This window comes from Rhinopithecus bieti, unplaced genomic scaffold, assembly GCF_001698545.2.
Source record: "Rhinopithecus bieti isolate Rb0 unplaced genomic scaffold, ASM169854v2 scaffold_17655, whole genome shotgun sequence".
Lineage (NCBI taxonomy): Eukaryota > Metazoa > Chordata > Mammalia > Primates > Cercopithecidae > Rhinopithecus > Rhinopithecus bieti.
In genome coordinates this window covers 1,169,672-1,187,114 of record NW_016809081.1, presented here as the reverse complement: position 1 = coordinate 1,187,114, position 17,443 = coordinate 1,169,672, and the positions used below count along the sequence as shown (strand labels likewise).

The 17,443-nt window shown below is 38.5% G+C and overlaps 1 protein-coding gene across 5 annotated transcripts in view; it reads left to right on the top strand.

The window, feature by feature from the left end:
* The window catches only part of CTNNA2 (catenin alpha 2), a 1,170,559-nt gene that overhangs the window by 375,426 nt on the left and 777,690 nt on the right, over positions 1-17,443 (top strand). For all 5 annotated transcript variants that reach the window (XM_017888532.1, XM_017888525.1, XM_017888536.1 and 2 more), the window contains exon 6: positions 579-845. The gene's annotated coding sequence lies outside the window, so the exon portion shown is untranslated. The remainder of the gene's footprint in view (positions 1-578; positions 846-17,443) is intronic.

The window sequence follows — 17,443 nt, the reverse complement described above, 5'->3', positions numbered from 1 at the left end:
ACAGCTTAGAAAGTTGGGTGGAGGATGTGCCAAGTCAGTGGAGCCCTGTCAGGTGAAAGGGTAGGGCAGAGGAGGAAAGCTCAGGCATTTCACATAAAAGGGACAGTAGGCCAGTCGTGATCACTCATGGCTGTAATTCCAGCACTTTGGGAAGCAGAGGTGGGAGATTCCCTTGAGGCCAGGAGTTCAAGGCCCACCTGGGCAACATAGCCAGACCCCACTTCCACAATTGTTTTTTTTTTTCTTTTCTTTTTTTTTTTAGCTAGCCAGGTGTGGAAGCATGCACCTGTAGTTCTAGCCACTTAAAAGGTTGAAGAGGGAGGATCGCTTGGGCCCAGGAGATGGAGGCTGCAGTGAGCTTTGATGATACCACTGTACTCCAACCTAGGTGATAGAGCCAGACTCTGTCTCTATAAAACAAACAAACAAAACAGTATATGCAAAGGCCTGGCGGCTAGAAACAGCACAAGGGTTTCTGAAGTTCAGTGTGTTACTAAGAGTCTGTGACTCCAAGCTCTGTTGCAAATATTTCCATGCAAATTTCATGTATGTGACAGCTTTCACGTGTTACCACACAGGAGCTGAAGGATCCTCATTGTCGAGATGAGATGGCAGCTGCCCGAGGGGCTCTGAAGAAGAATGCCACAATGCTGTACACTGCCTCTCAAGCATTTCTCCGCCACCCAGATGTTGCCGCTACTAGAGCCAACCGAGATTATGTGTTCAAACAAGTCCAGGAGGCCATCGCTGGCATCTCCAATGCTGCTCAAGCTACCTCGCCCACTGACGAAGCCAAAGGCCACACGGGCATTGGCGAGCTGGCTGCGGCTCTTAACGAGTTTGACGTAAGCATCCTGGTGAGGTACACAGAGGCGTGGGCGCTGGTGCTGACGAAAAAAAAAAAAAGTGTGTTGGGGATGAAGGGCCACTACAATAATTTACATTGATTTTTCTCTTTTGGAGGTTTTAATAGATAAACTACATAATGCATGTCTGTAATATATTGGCTGAGCTATTATCACTTGTCTTTAAAGAAAATGTGGCCACAGTGGCTCACGCCTGTAATCCCAGTACTTAGGGAGGCCGAGGTGGGTGGATCACCTGAGGTCATGAGTTTGAACATGGAGAAACCCCGTCTCTACTAAAAATATAAAAAATTAGCCGGGCGTGGTGGTGCATGCCAGTAATCCCAGCTACTTGGGAGGCTGAGGCAGGAGAATCGCTTAAACTCGGGAGGAGGAGGTTGTGGTGCGCCTAGATCGTGCCATTGCACTCCAGCCTGGGCAACAACAGTGAAACGCTGTCTCGGAGGGGAAAGAAAAAAAAAGGAAAAAAAAAAAAAAAGAAAAGGAAAAAAAAAAAAAAAAAAAAAGAAACAACTGTATTTAAGAGTGCCCAATTCCTTCCAGGTAAAGGATGAGATACCTTACAGGCTATTTTAGGGATAGTGCATAATTTGGCGATCATCTTTATTATTAAAGGGGCACATGTTATGGGCAGCCTAGATGTACGTTGCCTCTTATGTTGTGCCTGGGTGAAAAGCTGCCATCCATTTCTTGTTTTGTATCAGTGATAAAGTCCATTGCCCTATGATCCCACACAGGACCCTAGTCTTCCTTAGAACGGCCCCTCTGGGAAGTGCCTGTGTTAGTTCTGTGAAAGTCCTGCATTCTACACTGGCTGTTTCCGGAGGTGTGTCAAAGTGAGGGAAGAAGCAAGGAGGATTGTTCACTGTGCTGAGCCATATGTGAAGCATCAGTGTGAGTGAGAAGGTTGCACACATGTCATCAGCACCCCGGGATGACAGCCCTTGCTTCCCCCGGGTCAGAGGACTTGTGAGAAGTTGGAATTTATTTATCTTATGATCAATGAAAGCCTACAAAGATTTATAAATACTTAACATCTACTTTCCAGGGTTATATAATCCTGCAGGGGAGATGAAGGAAGTAGAATGCACTAAACACCATTTAATTGATAAAACACAATGTTACAGGAATTCATAGAAGAAAAATAGGTTACTTAAGGGTCGTGAAGAAAGATGATGAGCTTGCTTTTGAATATGTTGATGTGAATTTTTGGCAAGAAATAACTAGTTAGCGGTTGGTAAAAAGGTCCAAAAGCAAAGCAATGATTGTTCAAGGCTTGGAGACGGATGATATAATTGAGGAATAATTTTACTACTTCATATTCAGATAGCTCTTACCATTTTCACAGTGGTCTCTCCTCTTTCCCATACTTCTACAATTAGTTATATGTGTCTCACACCATATATTATTTCCTAAGGTTTTTATTGTAAGGATTAAATATGATAATATATTTAAAGCACTTGCTACAGAAATGAAGACTTAATAATAGGTAATTTTCTTCACAAAATTGCAGGAAGCAACCAAAAATTCATAGAAAATAATGGGAGAGTTCAGAATAATGTTTATTTTTAATAACATAAATATAAAAACTCTCTAAGTTTTCATCATGTAAAATAGAATAATGAGGAGACAATATGATTCACAAAACAAATGATTTTTTAAAAGTAATTTTATTTTTTTCTTTATATCTGCTAGAAATAAGTCTAATTAGGATCGTGAAAGGACCTAAAAATTCAAATTATATTACTTTACTGAGGGACAAGTTTACTCCTCAGTAAATGATATCATGATCTTCAGCAGAACTATTGGATCCTATCATTTTCATAATGTTCAAGCAATCCCAATACAAATTTCTAGGAGGATTCTTTTGGAACTGACAGAGGAGTGATAAAGATTTTTTTTTATGTGTCTTTTTTTTTCATATTCGTAGAATAAAGAATGAATGAGCCCATATTCCAGGGAAAAGTAAATGAGCAATGATAAACACAGATATATTAATCAAACATAATTGCTACATTAAATTTTAAAGCTATGGTATTGAGACACAACATGGACTCATCCATAAAACATAAAAAATCATAAACAATCTCAAATACAAAAATTATTTTATAAATTGGTGTTTATTAAAATTAGTTAAGAATGGGATTTAGTCAGGATTTTGACACTGCACATTATTCAGGTATAATTTATTTTATAATCAAAAATAAACAAAAAAACCTAAGTGAGGAGGCTGGGCTTAGAGTGAAAATATAAGCCATGAAAATATGGAAGCACAGGGAGAAGGGGCCTATGAACAGTTCGGACCTTCAGCTGCTGCCACCTTCTGGTCCGAGAGTGTGACAGCCTCCTGCTTCCCATGCTGCCTTTTGTTTCCGGGACCATTTTCCTTAAAAGGACCTTTTATCCCCAATTATGTAACCAAGCGAATGCATCACTGCAACAGGGCAAAAGCTTTCATTCATAAAAATCAAACTTGATGGGTCATTGTGGGGAAAATCTGTTAGCAAAATATGTCAACACGTTGGAATGTTCAAGTTTTTTTTTTTTTTTTTTTTTTTTCCCAAAGTGTTATCTGCTCATTGCTGGACAAATAACTGCTTTGGAAATTTAACACGGGTAATATAACTATCAAAGTGTTTTTATAAAACATGATATATTTGAAACAGTTGGAAAAAATTAAGATATCAAAGCAAATATGGTTAAATAAGCACTATGTTTTATTACTTTAAACTTCTATTATTAATAGATTATAATGACTTATAATATTAACTAAGTATATTATCATAAATAAAAATTATATTTATATTAGCTTAGTATATTAATGAGGTAATATATTCTTATTAAATGTGTACTGTTTCTCAAGCTATGAGAATTACATAAAGCATTATCTAATGGTCAACATTTTACTTCTTAGAGGTCAACAAAAGTCAAAATGTGGAGCAGCTGTCTGAATTGCAATTTTGAACAATCTCATTTGATGTGGGTCCCTAACAATTGTCATTAATAAATGCAATTTAATTTCAGCACTTTCTCAAAAGTAGTAATGCTAATAAATTAGTATTGAATTTACAGACTATAATGTGATTCATCTACTGTAGATTTTCCATCACTTCTGACATCAGCAAACCTAGACAGTAGTTAATGATATTTGAAATTTTCTCATTAAAATAATATACCATTTCTCTTTATTTTGTGACTAAATTATAAATTTCTGTTCCATAGCTATATGATGAATGCTTTTTTTTTTTAATTTCTCAGGCATGCTAACTTGAAATTGATTTTGAATTCATGGACATCTGTCGTGAGTCCTAAATGCCATTCTCAGATATTAAACAAATTGATATTTCATTGGGTGAAAAACTCACTCAGACTTTCTGTTGCTTACTTTTCTGGCAAAATCTCTTACTGATACTTTGTATAATACCTTTCTCATATAATGAAAATTTAAATACTTTTAACATCTTTGAAATGCTGAAGTAAAAGGAACCATAAAAATGCAAAATATATTTTCATAGTCAGCATAGCTAGTATGCCCTAAAATTGATTTTTTTAACTTTAAGTTCCAGGATATATGTGCAGAATGTGCAGGTTTGTTATCTAGGTTTACATGTGCCATGGTGATTTGCTGCACCTGTTGACCCATCCACTAAGTTCCCTCCCCTCGCCCCCACCCCCAGCAGGCTGTGGTGTGTGTTGTTCCCCTCCCTGTGTCAATGTGTTCTCATTGCTCAGCTCCCACTTAGGAATGAGAACATGTGGTGTTTGGTTTTCTGTTCCTGTGTTAGTTTGCTGAGGATGATGGCTTCCAGCTTCATCCACATCCCTGCAAAGGACATGATATAATTTCTTTTTATGGCTACATAGTATTCCATGGAGTATATGTAGCATATTTTCTTTATCCAGTCTATCATTGGTAGGCATTTGGGTTGGTTCCATAACTTTGCCATTGTAAATAGTGCTGCAGTAAACATACATGTGAATGTGACTTTATAGTAGAAAGATTTATATTCCTTTGGGTATATGCCCAGTAATGGGATTGCGGGGTCAAATGGTATTTCCGGTTCTAGATCTGTGAGGAATTGCCATAGTGCCTTCCACAATGGTTGAACTAATTTACAATCCCCCCAACAATGTAAAAGCATTCCTGTTTCTCCACAGCCTTGCTAGCATCGATTGCATCTATAGCATCTATGTATTCTTGACTTTTTAATAATCGCCATTCTGACTGGCCTGAGATGGTATCTCATTGTGGTTTTGATTTGCATTTCTCTAATGATCAGTGATGTTGAGCTTTTTTTCGTATGTTTGTTGGCCACATAAACATCTTCTTTTGAGCAGTGTCTGTTCATATCCTTTGCCCACTTTTTGATGGGGTTGTTTGTTTTTGTAAATTTAAGTTCCTGGTAAATTCTGAATATTAGACTTTTGTCAGATGAGTGGATTGCAAAAATTTTCTCACATTCTGTAGATTGCCTGTTCATTCTGATGATTCTTTTGCTGTGCAGAAGCTCTTTAGTTTGATTAGACACCATTTGTCAATTTTGGCTTTTGTTGCAATTGCTTTTGGTGTTTTCATCATGAAGTCTTTGCCCATGCCTATGTCCTGAATGGTATTGCCCAGGTTTTCTTCTAGGGTTTTATGGTTTTGGGTTTTACATTTAAGTCTTTAATCCATCTTGAGTTAGTTTTGCATAAGGTTTAAGGAAGGGGTCCAGTTTTAGTTTTCTGCATATGACTAGCCAGTTTTCCCAGCACCATTTATTGAATAGGAGATTATTTCTCCATTGCTTGTTTTGTCAGGTTTGTCGAAGATCAGATGGTTGTAGATGTATGGTGTCATTTCTGAGGTCTCTCTTCTGTTCCATTGGTCTAGCTGTCTGTTTTGGGACCAGTACCATGCTCTTTTGGTTACTGTAGCCTTGTAGTATAGTTTGAAGTCAGGTAGCTTGATGCCTCCGGCTTTGTTCTTTTGCTTAGGATTATCTTGGCTATACAGGGTCTTCTTTAATTCCATATGAAATTTAAAATAGTTGTTTTTTCTAATTCTGTGAAGAATGTCAATGGAAGTTTGATGGACTTAGCATTTAATCTATAAATTACTTTGGGCAGTATGGCCATTTTCACAATATTGATTCTTCCTATCCATGAGGATGGAATGTTTTCCATTTTTTTGTGTCCTGTCTTAATTCCTTGAGCAGTGGTTTATAGTTCTCCTTGAAGAGGTCCTTCACATCCTTGTTAGCTGTATTCCTAGGTAGTTTATTATCTTTGTAGCTTTTGTGAACGGGAGTTCATTCATGATTTGGCTCTCTGCTTGTCTATTATTGATGTANTTTGGCTTTTGTTGCAATTGCTTTTGGTGTTTTCATCATGAAGTCTTTGCCCATGCCTATGTCCTGAATGGTATTGCCTAGGTTTTCTTCTAGGGTTTTTATGGTTTTGGGTTTTACATTTAAGTCTTTAATCCATCTTGAGTTAGTTTTTGCATAAGGTTTAAGGAAGGGGTCCAGTTTTAGTTTTCTGCATATGACTAGCCAGTTTTCCCAGCACCATTTATTGAATAGGAGATTATTTCTCCATTGCTTGTTTTTGTCAGGTTTGTCGAAGATCAGATGGTTGTAGATGTATGGTGTCATTTCTGAGGTCTCTCTTCTGTTCCATTGGTCTAGCTGTCTGTTTTGGGACCAGTACCATGCTCTTTTGGTTACTGTAGCCTTGTAGTATAGTTTGAAGTCAGGTAGCTTGATGCCTCCGGCTTTGTTCTTTTTGCTTAGGATTATCTTGGCTATACAGGGTCTTCTTTAATTCCATATGAAATTTAAAATAGTTGTTTTTTCTAATTCTGTGAAGAATGTCAATGGAAGTTTGATGGACTTAGCATTTAATCTATAAATTACTTTGGGCAGTATGGCCATTTTCACAATATTGATTCTTCCTATCCATGAGGATGGAATGTTTTCCATTTTTTTGTGTCCTGTCTTAATTCCTTGAGCAGTGGTTTATAGTTCTCCTTGAAGAGGTCCTTCACATCCTTGTTAGCTGTATTCCTAGGTAGTTTATTATCTTTGTAGCTTTTGTGAACGGGAGTTCATTCATGATTTGGCTCTCTGCTTGTCTATTATTGATGTAAAGGAATGCTTGTGATTTTTGCACATTGATTTTGTATCCTGAGACTGTGCTGAAGTTGCTTATCAGTTTAGAGAGTTTCCGGGCTGACATGACGGGGTATTCTTAAGATACAATCATGTCATCTGCAAACAGAGAAAATTTGACTTCCTATCTTCCTATTTGAATACGCTTTGTTTCTTTATCTTGCCTGATTGCCCTGTCCAGAATTTCTAAGACTATATTGAATAGGAGTGGTGAGAGAGGGCATCTTTCTCTTGTATCGGTTTTCAAAGGGAGTGCTTCTAGCTTTTGCCCATTCAATATGATATTGGTTGTGGGTTTGTCATGAATAGCTCTTGTTATTTTGAGGTATGTTCCATCAATACTTAGTTTATTGAGAGTTTATAACGTGAAGGGATGTTGAATTTGTCAAAGGCCTTTTCTGCATCTATTGAGATAATCATGTGGTTTTGTCTTTGGGTCTGTTTATGTGATGGATTACGCTTATTGATTTGTCTGTGTTGAACCAGCTTTGCATCCCAGGGATGAAGCTGACTTGATTGTAGAGGATAAGATTTTTATGTGCTGCTGGATTTGGCTGGCCAGTATTTGATTGAGGATTTTCGCTTTGATGTTCATCATGGATATTGGCATGAAGTTTTCTTTTTTTATTGTGACTCTTCCCAGTTTCAGTATCAGGATGATGCTGGCTCCATAAAATGAGTTAGGGAGGAGTCCTTCCCTTTCAATTGTTTGGAATAGTTCCAGAAGGAATGGCACCATCTTCTCTTTGTATCTGTGGTAGAATTCAGCTGTGAATCTATCTGGTCCTGGGCTTTTTTTGGTTGGTAGGCTATTAATTACTGCTTCAATTTCAGAACTTGTTATTGGTCTATTCAGTAACTTTACTTCTTCCTGGTTTAGACTTGGGAGACTGTATGTGTCCAGGAATTTATCCATTTCTTCTAGATTTTCTAGTTGATTTGCATAGAGGTGTTCATGTAGTATTTATATACTATACTATATATTTAGAAATATAGTATTTTCTGACGGTAGTTCGTATGATGCTGGCTCCATAAAATGAGTTAGGGAGGAGTCCTTCCCTTTCAATTGTTTGGAATAGTTCCAGAAGGAATGGCACCATCTTCTCTTTGTATCTGTGGTAGAATTCAGCTGTGAATCTATCTGGTCCTGGGCTTTTTTTGGTTGGTAGGCTATTAATTACTGCTTCAATTTCAGAACTTGTTATTGGTCTATTCAGTAACTTTACTTCTTCCTGGTTTAGACTTGGGAGACTGTATGTGTCCAGGAATTTATCCATTTCTTCTAGATTTTCTAGTTGATTTGCATAGAGGTGTTCATGTAGTATTTATATACTATACTATATATTTAGAAATATAGTATTTTCTGACGGTAGTTCGTATTTCTGTCGGGTCAATGGTGATATCACCTTTATAATTTTTTATTATGTCTATTTGATTCTTCTCTCTTTTCTTCTTTATTAGTCTAGCTAGTGGTTTATCTATTTTGTTTCTTTTTTTTCTTTTCCCAAAAAATTAGCTCCTGGATTCATTGCTTTTTTGGAGGGTTTTTTTGTGTCTCTATTGTCTTCGATTCTGCTCCGATCTTAGTTATTTCTTGTTGTCTGCTAGCTATTAGATTAATATGCTCATGCCTCTCTAGCTATTTTAATTCTGATGTTAGTGTGTCGACTTGAGATCTTTCTAGTTTTCTGATGTGGGCATTTAGTGCTATAAATTTCCTTCTTAACACTGCTTTAGCTGTGTTCCAGAGATTCTGGTACATTGTCTCTGCTCTTTGGTTTCAAAGAACATCTTGATTTCTGCCTTAATTTCATTATTTCCCCAGGAGTCCTTCAGGAGTAGGTTGTTCAATTTCCATGTAATTGCATGGTTTTCAGTGAGTTTCTTAATCTTGAATTCTAAATTGATTGCACTGTGGTCTGAGAGACTATTATGATTTCAGTTCTTTTGCATTTGACAAGGAGTGTTTTACTTCCAATTATGTGGTCAATTTTGTAATCAGTGCCATGTGGCACTGAGGAGAATGCATATTCTGTTGATTTGGGGTAGAGAGTTCTGTAGATGTCTATTAGGTACACTTGATCCAGAGCTGAGTTCAGTCCTGAATATCTTTGTTAATTTTCTGTCTTATTGATCTGTCTAATATTGACAGTGGGGTGTTAAAGTCTCTCACTATTACTGTGTGTAGAGACCTACAAAGAGACTTATTAGAAGTTGTTTTATGAATCTCGATGCTCTTGTATTGGGTGCATATATATTTAGAATAGTTAGCTTTTCTTGTTGAATTGTTCCCTTTACCATTCTGTAATGCCCTTCTTTGTCTTTTTTGATCTTTGTAGGTTTAAAGTCTGTTTTGTCAAAGACTAGGATTGCAACCCCTGCTTTTTTTGCTTTCCACTTGCTTGGTAAATTTTCCACCATTCCTTTATTTCGAGCCTATGTGTGTCTTTGCATGTGAGATGGGTCTCCTGAATACAGCACACTGATGAGCCTTGCCTCTTCATTCAATTTGCCAGTCTGTGTCTTTTAATTGGGCCATTTAGCCCATTTAAATTTAAAGTTAATATTTTTATGTGTGAATTTGATCCTGTCATCATGATGCTGTTTGGTTCTTTTGCACACTAGTTGATACAGTTTCTTCATAGAGTCATTGGCTTTTATATTTTGGTGTTTTTACAGTGGCTGGTACTGGGTTTCCTTTCCATATTTAGTGCCCCTTTGAGGAGCTTTTGCAAGGCAGGCCTGGTGGTAACAAAATCTCTCAGCATTTGCTTGTCTGTAAAGGATTTTATTTCTCCTTTGCTTATGAAGCTTAGTTTGGCTGGATATGAAATTCTGGGTTGAAAATTATTTTATTTAAGAATGTCAAATATTGGGCACCAATCTCTTCTGGCTTGTAGAGTTTCTGCTGAGGAGTCTGCTGCTAGTCTGATGGACTCCCCTTTGTAGGTGACCTGACCTTTCTCTCTGGCTGCCCTCAACATTTTTTCCTTCATTTTGACCTTGGAGCATCTGATGATTATGTATCTTGGAGTTGATCTTCTCATGGAGTATCTTAGTGGTATTTTCGATATTTCCTGAATTTGCATGTTGGCAAATTTCTTGCTAGGTTGGGGAAGTTCTCCTGGATAATATCCTGAAGTGTGTTTTCCAGCTTGTTTCCATTCTCCCTGTCTCTTTCGGGTACTCTAATTAATTGTAGGTTCGGTCTTTTTACAAAGTCCCATATTTCTTGGAGGCTTTGTTCATTCCTTTTCATTCGTTTTTTCTCTAGTCTTGTCTGCATGCAAGACTAGAGAAAAAAGAATACTTTATTTGAGCAAGATAGTCTTCCAACTCTGATACCCTTTCTTCCACTTGGTTGATTCAGCTATTGGTATTTGTGCATGCGACACGAAGTTCTTGTGCTGTGTTTTTCAGCTCCAGCAGGTGATTTATGTTCCTTTCTAAACTCGTTATTCTAGTTAGCAGCTCCTCTGACCTTTTATTAAGGCTCTTAGCTTCTTTACCTTGGGTTAGAATATGCTCCTTTAGCTCAGCATAGTTTTTTATTACCCATCTTCTGAAGCCTACTTCTGTGAATTTATTCATCTCATCATCCGTCCAGTTCTGCACCCTTGCTATAGAGGCATTGCCATCATTTGGAGGAGAAAAGGCACTCTGGCCTTCTGGATTTTCAGCATTTTTTCATTGATCGTTTCTCATCTTCACGAGTTTGTCTAGTTACGATCTTTGAGGCTGCTGACCCTTGGATGAGGTTTTTTATGGGGCCTTTTGTTGTTGTTGTTGATGCTGTTGTTGTTGCTTTCTGTTTGTTTGTTTGTTTTCCAATGGCCAGTTCCCTCTTCTGTAGGGCTACTGTGGTTTGCTGGGGGTTCACTTCAGACCCTATTCATCTGGTTTGCTCCCATGCCTGGAGATGTCAGTCAGAGACTGGAGAACAGCAAAGATGGATGCCTGCTCCTTCTTCTGGGATCTCTGACCTCGAGGGTCACCAATCTGATGCCAGTAGGATCACTCCTGTATAGGGTGTCTGACAACCCTATTGTTGGAGAGTCTCACCCAGTTGGGTGGCATGGGAAATAGGACCCATTTAACGAATCACTTTGACTGTCCCTTGGTGGAGGGAGTCTGTTTCGCTAGGGAGAAACCCACTTGTCTGGGCTGCCCAGATTCCTCAGAACTACCTGGTAGAAAGGCTGAGTCTGCTGGTCCGCAGAGACTGAGGCCACCCCTTCCCCTAGGGACTCAGGCCCAGGGAGATCCATTTTCTGTCCCTGAGCCTCTGGCTGGAGTTATTGGAGTTGCTGCAGGGAAGCCCCACCCAGTGAGGATGAATGGGTCAGGTTCAGGCCTGAGGAGGCACTCTGGCAGCAGTCTGCCACAGCTAGTGTGTTGGGCTATGAGGGACAAGTCTTGGGACCAAACTGTCCAGCCTTCCTGGCTCCAGCAGGGGAAAAGCATGGCCTGGAGCTATAGGAATGGATGCTGCCCTTCCCCCACCCAGGGAGCTTAGCATGTTAGGCTGTTGTGCCTCCCAGGGCTGGCTGCTGCCCTTCCACCAAGGGGCATAAATGGCTTAGACAGCAGGCAGCCACAGCTGTGGTGCTGGTCGCTCCTCCCCCTGGGAGCTTGGCAGGCTTCAGCAGGTTCCAGCTGAGAGGCTGCTGAGAATCTCCGTAGCTCTGGGGTTGGGATGCTAGGTGCCCATAGCATGGGTTTGTAAGTAGGGTCTTCTGATCCGTGGGTTGCACATTTCCATGAAAAAAGCAGTTTTCCCAGCTGTGTTGCATGCTCACTCACTGCCTCCCTTGGCTCGGGGGTGGGGGCTCCCATGCCCTGTGTGGCTCTCAGGTGGGCCGCACCACACTGCTCTTCCCCTCCGTGGATCACGCCAGCCAACTAGTCAGTTCTGATGAGAAAACCTGATACTTCAGTTGTGGTGAAGGATTCACACGCTTATTAGGTTTCTTTTCAGTGAGAGCCTCCGATGGCCTCTGTTTCTAGTTGGCCATCTTGATCCCGCCCTCCAAAAATTGGATTTGAAACATACTTCATATTAATAGTCACAAGTGTGTCAAACCCAGTTTTATGGGAGGCTGGATACAGAAGTGGCTTAACATTTTATAGTTGATTAGAAACCAGATAAAAATAGTATTTTCACATTTATTTGTCTAAAATTACAGGATTGATTTCTATCTGAGTAGTCATAATTGTGACTAAATGCTTGGTGACTTATTTTCTGGCACCTACGTAAATAGTTGATGTAGTGATTTATGAAGCAAAAGAATGAGGAAAAAAGCAGTATTTTAACAACTTGCAACTGTCAAGAGAGTTTCCAATGATAAAACAGTAAAAAGTAAAATAATTGATAATCAATGGAAAACTCAGCCTCTGTTTAAATGTGGCAGCTTGAGATGGTCAATTTTAATCCAGTAAAACTATCTACTGAGGAATATTCAAAAGATTTAAGAAAAATGTATTGACTGCTCAGAAGTAAAACATAATGTCAATTTTGACTTCCAGAAAACAAACTTTCAGTAGTGGGAGAGAGGAATGTTAAAAGCAATTCCTACAGAATTTTCCATATTTTATTAAAGAAAAGAGAGTATACCATATCTTGTTCTTGGAATCCTCTTTTGTAGATGAAGGTACTTTCAAAACTTTAAACTGACACTATTCGTGAAGCTCCCTTCCAGTATCTTTGAGATACTTCAACATCTCGAACATGTTAAATTATTTAAATTGGCATTACATAATTGTATTACACCAAGTATCAGTAAGAAATTTTGCCAGAAAATAAGCCACAAGAAGTTTGAGTGAGTTTTTCACCCAATAAAGTAACAATTTGTTTAATATCTGCGAATAACATTTAGGACTCAGGACAGATGTATAATATAAGCTATTGCTATAACAAATTAAAATTGACACCATTTGCAAAGGCATATTATAATCTTTAGCTATTCACCTTTTAAACATGTTGTTTTCTTTTAAGTCAGACAGTACACATTATCTTGACTTCCTCTAACATTTAGCTTTCTATTTGTGATTTGCTTTCTTTCTCCCGACTTGCCCTGGGAATTTGTTTGACTAGCAATTCTCTTGTTCTTGCCCATTTGGTTTCTCCTCCACTCGTTCCATCTCCTCAACCTACAGAAAAATGCATTCCCCTTCTGACAACCTAAAAAGAAAATAAAGCATTAGGCTCCTAAAATTACTATATTCTCATAGTTTTGCTGTCTTTTCTTTTCCTGACAACCCACAAGCCTCTATGCTAACCTCGGTTCCTCGCTGCTCCCCAAGCACTCTACCTGAGTGTCTCTAGAGACTGTCACTCTCTCACAAAATTGATAGGCTTTTATTTTCTAGTTTTTGAATACTTCAGCTTTGGAGGGGAACACATTATTATACAGACCATGCCTCTCTTTCTTTCTGTTACCACTAATATCTCTTGTAAGATTGAAATATTTGCACTTGAGGAATAAGACAATGTATTCTCAACCGCATTAGGCTGAAATGTTTCCCTGATAGAGCAACTCTACATAAGTTCCCCTTCCTATTTTTACCGAATTTTCCCTACCTGCCTTTACCTTCTTACATTTTCTTCCCTTTTTCATCTTCTCTTTAATTTTTTTTTTCTTTCTTTTTTTTCTGTTCTTGGTCAAATTGTAATTCTCTTTCTGATCTGGTATTCAGTGGATGGAAATACTGGAATGTTAACATGAGCAATGATGCAACACCTGCATCTCAGACCAATGCAAGGAAAAATCATCCCTGGCTGTCAAGAATTGTATGTAGGCTAACTATGAGGATGAGATAATTGTCTACTCGGGGAGCACAGGCCATGCTTCTGTGGTCACTGCCCAAAGCTTATCCCAGTTGTAGGCTTCTCTGGGTGCACACAGATATTCAAGGAGCTCCAGGCCAAAGAGTGAAGTTCAGCCATAGTAGTTCACATGGCAGCAGTCATTTCACAGCAGATTCCCAGCCCATTTAAGGGACATTAAGAGGTTGCAGGACCTTTGAGAGGATTCACAACCCAAGATTAGTATTTGGAGATCCAGGGTTGGAGTGCATTTTCAGTGGAAAATGAAATGCTGTATAGGTAAGTCAGAGGCCCAAATACAAGACCTAGGAGATCTACACTGAAGGCTTCTGAATAAGTGAGAGTTTTTCTGTTGTGCCTCCATTTCAAATGCCACTTTTATGGTTTTTGAGTATTGTGATAATTAATTCTTACTGTTCCTAGAATCAGATAGATACTGTTGTGAAAACTCTGTCCCTTAAGGGGCCACGGACCAGAGTTCTGACTGGCTCAAGGATTCTTAATATGCTTTATTGACTTATGATTTTTTCAACATCAGGGAAGGATAAGTGCCTCCTGGAAAAATAAAATTTTCACTAAGCATCTTGTTCTGTCCCTTCTCAATTCTAATATTTCCTTTTGCTGTGGCAACCAATATAGTTATTTATCAGGGAAACTTACCCCAGGCCTTATCTACTTTGATATTTTATAAAGTCATTTGACTACAGACATCTAACAACCCTCCATGTTAGGCCATGAAGATTGTAAGTTTCCTATATCTTACATTACATTAGAATGACGGTGAATAGTTGAGACGACATGGCCGTTCTATTAATACTCCGTTATAATTATCTCTGCTATGTGTCTATGAAGTGATTCCCACTGAATGGCCAATAGAAGTAACCAAGAACACTGGAAAGAGTCCAGGACTTGGATTCAGGTATCTGGCTACTACTCCAAACTCTACAAATAACTAAGTATGTGTGAGCATGGGCTACTGAGCCCATCTCTAGGCCTTGGATTTTATATCTCTTAGGATAAGGTTTAGCCACCAGATAGCTAAGATCATTCATTCAAAGTGTATAAGTGCCAGATGAGATAGAATAATAAAGGAGTGTCATATGTAAAAGGAGAAAATAGTAAACAGCTATAGTTGCTGCAATGCATAAATGCTACTTCATACACTTACATATATAGTATCCACCTAACCTACTATGTGTGTTTAAGGGGGTGGTATTGGGAAAGATGAAATCGTGGAATAATTCTTGGAAGAAGAGGTAAATGAGCCACATCTAAAGGCTAAGTAAGAATTAACATGAGGAAGTGTGAATGAGAATATTTCCCAGGCAGAAAGAACATCATTGCATGCAGTGGTATGGTGGGTGACACCTGCATAAAGTGTTCATTTCTAGGGTACAGAGGATAGGGAAAAGTCAGTGTAAGTGGGCAAACAGGAGACAGATCCTGAAGAGCTGTTCAGCCCTTGCAAATGGCTGGGCTTCATGCTGAAGGCATTAGGAAGTTGCTGGTGATCTAAAGAAGGAAATAGCATGGTCAGACTTGTGGGGTTTTTGTTTGTTTGTTTGTTTGTTTGTGTTTTTGAGACAGGGTCTCACTCTGTCACCTGGGCTGGAGTGCAGTGGCATGATCTCAGCTCACTGCAACCTCTGCCTCAAGTGGTCTTCCCACCTCAGCCTCCCGAGTAGATAGGACCACAGGCACACCACCACACCCAGCAAATTTTGGTATTTTTAGTAGACACAGGGTTTCGCCATGTTGTCCAGACTGGTCTTGAACTTCTGAACTCAAGTGATCTGCGCAACTTGGCCTCCCAAAATGCTGGGATTACAGGCGTGAGCCACAGTGCCTGGCCCGGACTTGTGTTTTTGAAGATCCCTGTGGCTGCAGGGTGGAGAATGAGTTTGAAGAAGCAAAGCTGCAGAGTAGGGAGACAGATAAGCGTGAGAAATTAGGAATGTCTACAGTACAGCAATAGAGTAGAATTAGGAATAAGTGGATGAATCTGAACCATACTGAGGAAGTAGAATCAACAGGTCATGAGAATTGTACTTTATATGTCCATATATTGAAATAGTGTTTTGTATTGTAAAGTAAGCTTTAGCTGATTAAAAAACCAAACATTTTCTAAGTATAATTATGAAATCTTGAGAACTTTCAGCCATTTCTTTGAAAATTTGATTTTTTTTACATAATATAACTTTCTTGCATTGATTTTCCTGGCTCTTAGTTTACTTTCATTCCCATCAGTATGATTGTTAAATCCCTAGTCATTTATGCAGATATTACATATTTTGAATATTCTTAAACAAAATTCCACAAAGTCTAGGATTTTTCTAACTTAGGTTAATCTGTTTGTGCTTAATTGAGCTCCTACTACGTGCTTAGCATGCTCTTTTCACTTCTTAAAAAAGGAAAAAAACACTTTGATACTTTTTTGAAAAGTGGAGAAAAACTTTTCCATCTTTAGGGCATAGTAGCAGTAACTGATGCTTAGTGGGAACCAGAAATCCTCACCTGTTCACCATATCTTCTCCCAGTGGAGTACCTGCCAAATTTATTTCTTCTTTTTCACTGGCAAATTAAACTCATCAAAACTGCCTTTTCAATTCTTTCTAACTAGAAACAAGCAGCAGTGTTCCAGCATTCTTTATCATACACTGACATCTGGTGGCCAAACAGAGCATTAAGAAACACTCCAGTGGGTTCTTATATCCGTGTAAACATACTACAATTTATGTATGTACTATGGGCTCAAATCCAAGGGATACAAATATGGATAGTGTGTAGTCATCCTTCAAAAAGTGTTTAGTCTACCTGTGGCAACCTTTTGAAGAGTAATGTTATGCAATGCAAGTCCAGTTAATTCTTAAAACCATCCCTACCCCGGGATGGTGATAAAGATGGATGCAATACATGTGAGCTTATAGGAAAAGGAATACAAGGTAGGGTGGTGAGTCGAGGCTGGTTCTGCTGGGTGCTTGGGGACCAGGTTAGGCATCATCATAGACAACATAGTCTTCGCTGCTTCCTGAGCTATACTGCTTCACTTTCCAGGATCCATCTTTTCTGCCCAGAAATCCTTTTCTGGGTTATTGACACCTCTCATATAGGTTATTGACACTTCTGATATTGCTTCTAAACAGCTTTTCTTTTCTAAGGTTTTATACAACTAGGAGTATTTTCTGATAGAATCATTTACCTTTCAATTTTTTTACAGTTGCTTTAGGAAATATTCCAAAACAATTTACTTTTCTCTTGCGCATTTCAATAGTAAATAAAGATCTCTAAAAATTGTTGAGCAAGTAAAAGAATGAAATTTGAGGTACTATTTTTTATAATTGCAATTTATATCTTGAGTTTTTGACCCCCTATCAGGTTTAATCTGAATTATTGTATTTCCAATCTTGTGTTATTTCTTGAGGCAGGGAAAAATGTAAGAATTTGTTTTCTTCCTAGTGTGAATATTTTTTGCTTTTGAGATTCTTTAGGTCTGATTGACAGATTCTTTACATCTGATTTCACCTTTATTTCAAATTAGTACCAAATATAATAATGAATACTGATGTACTTGATTATGATATTCAAAATTGTCTAACATT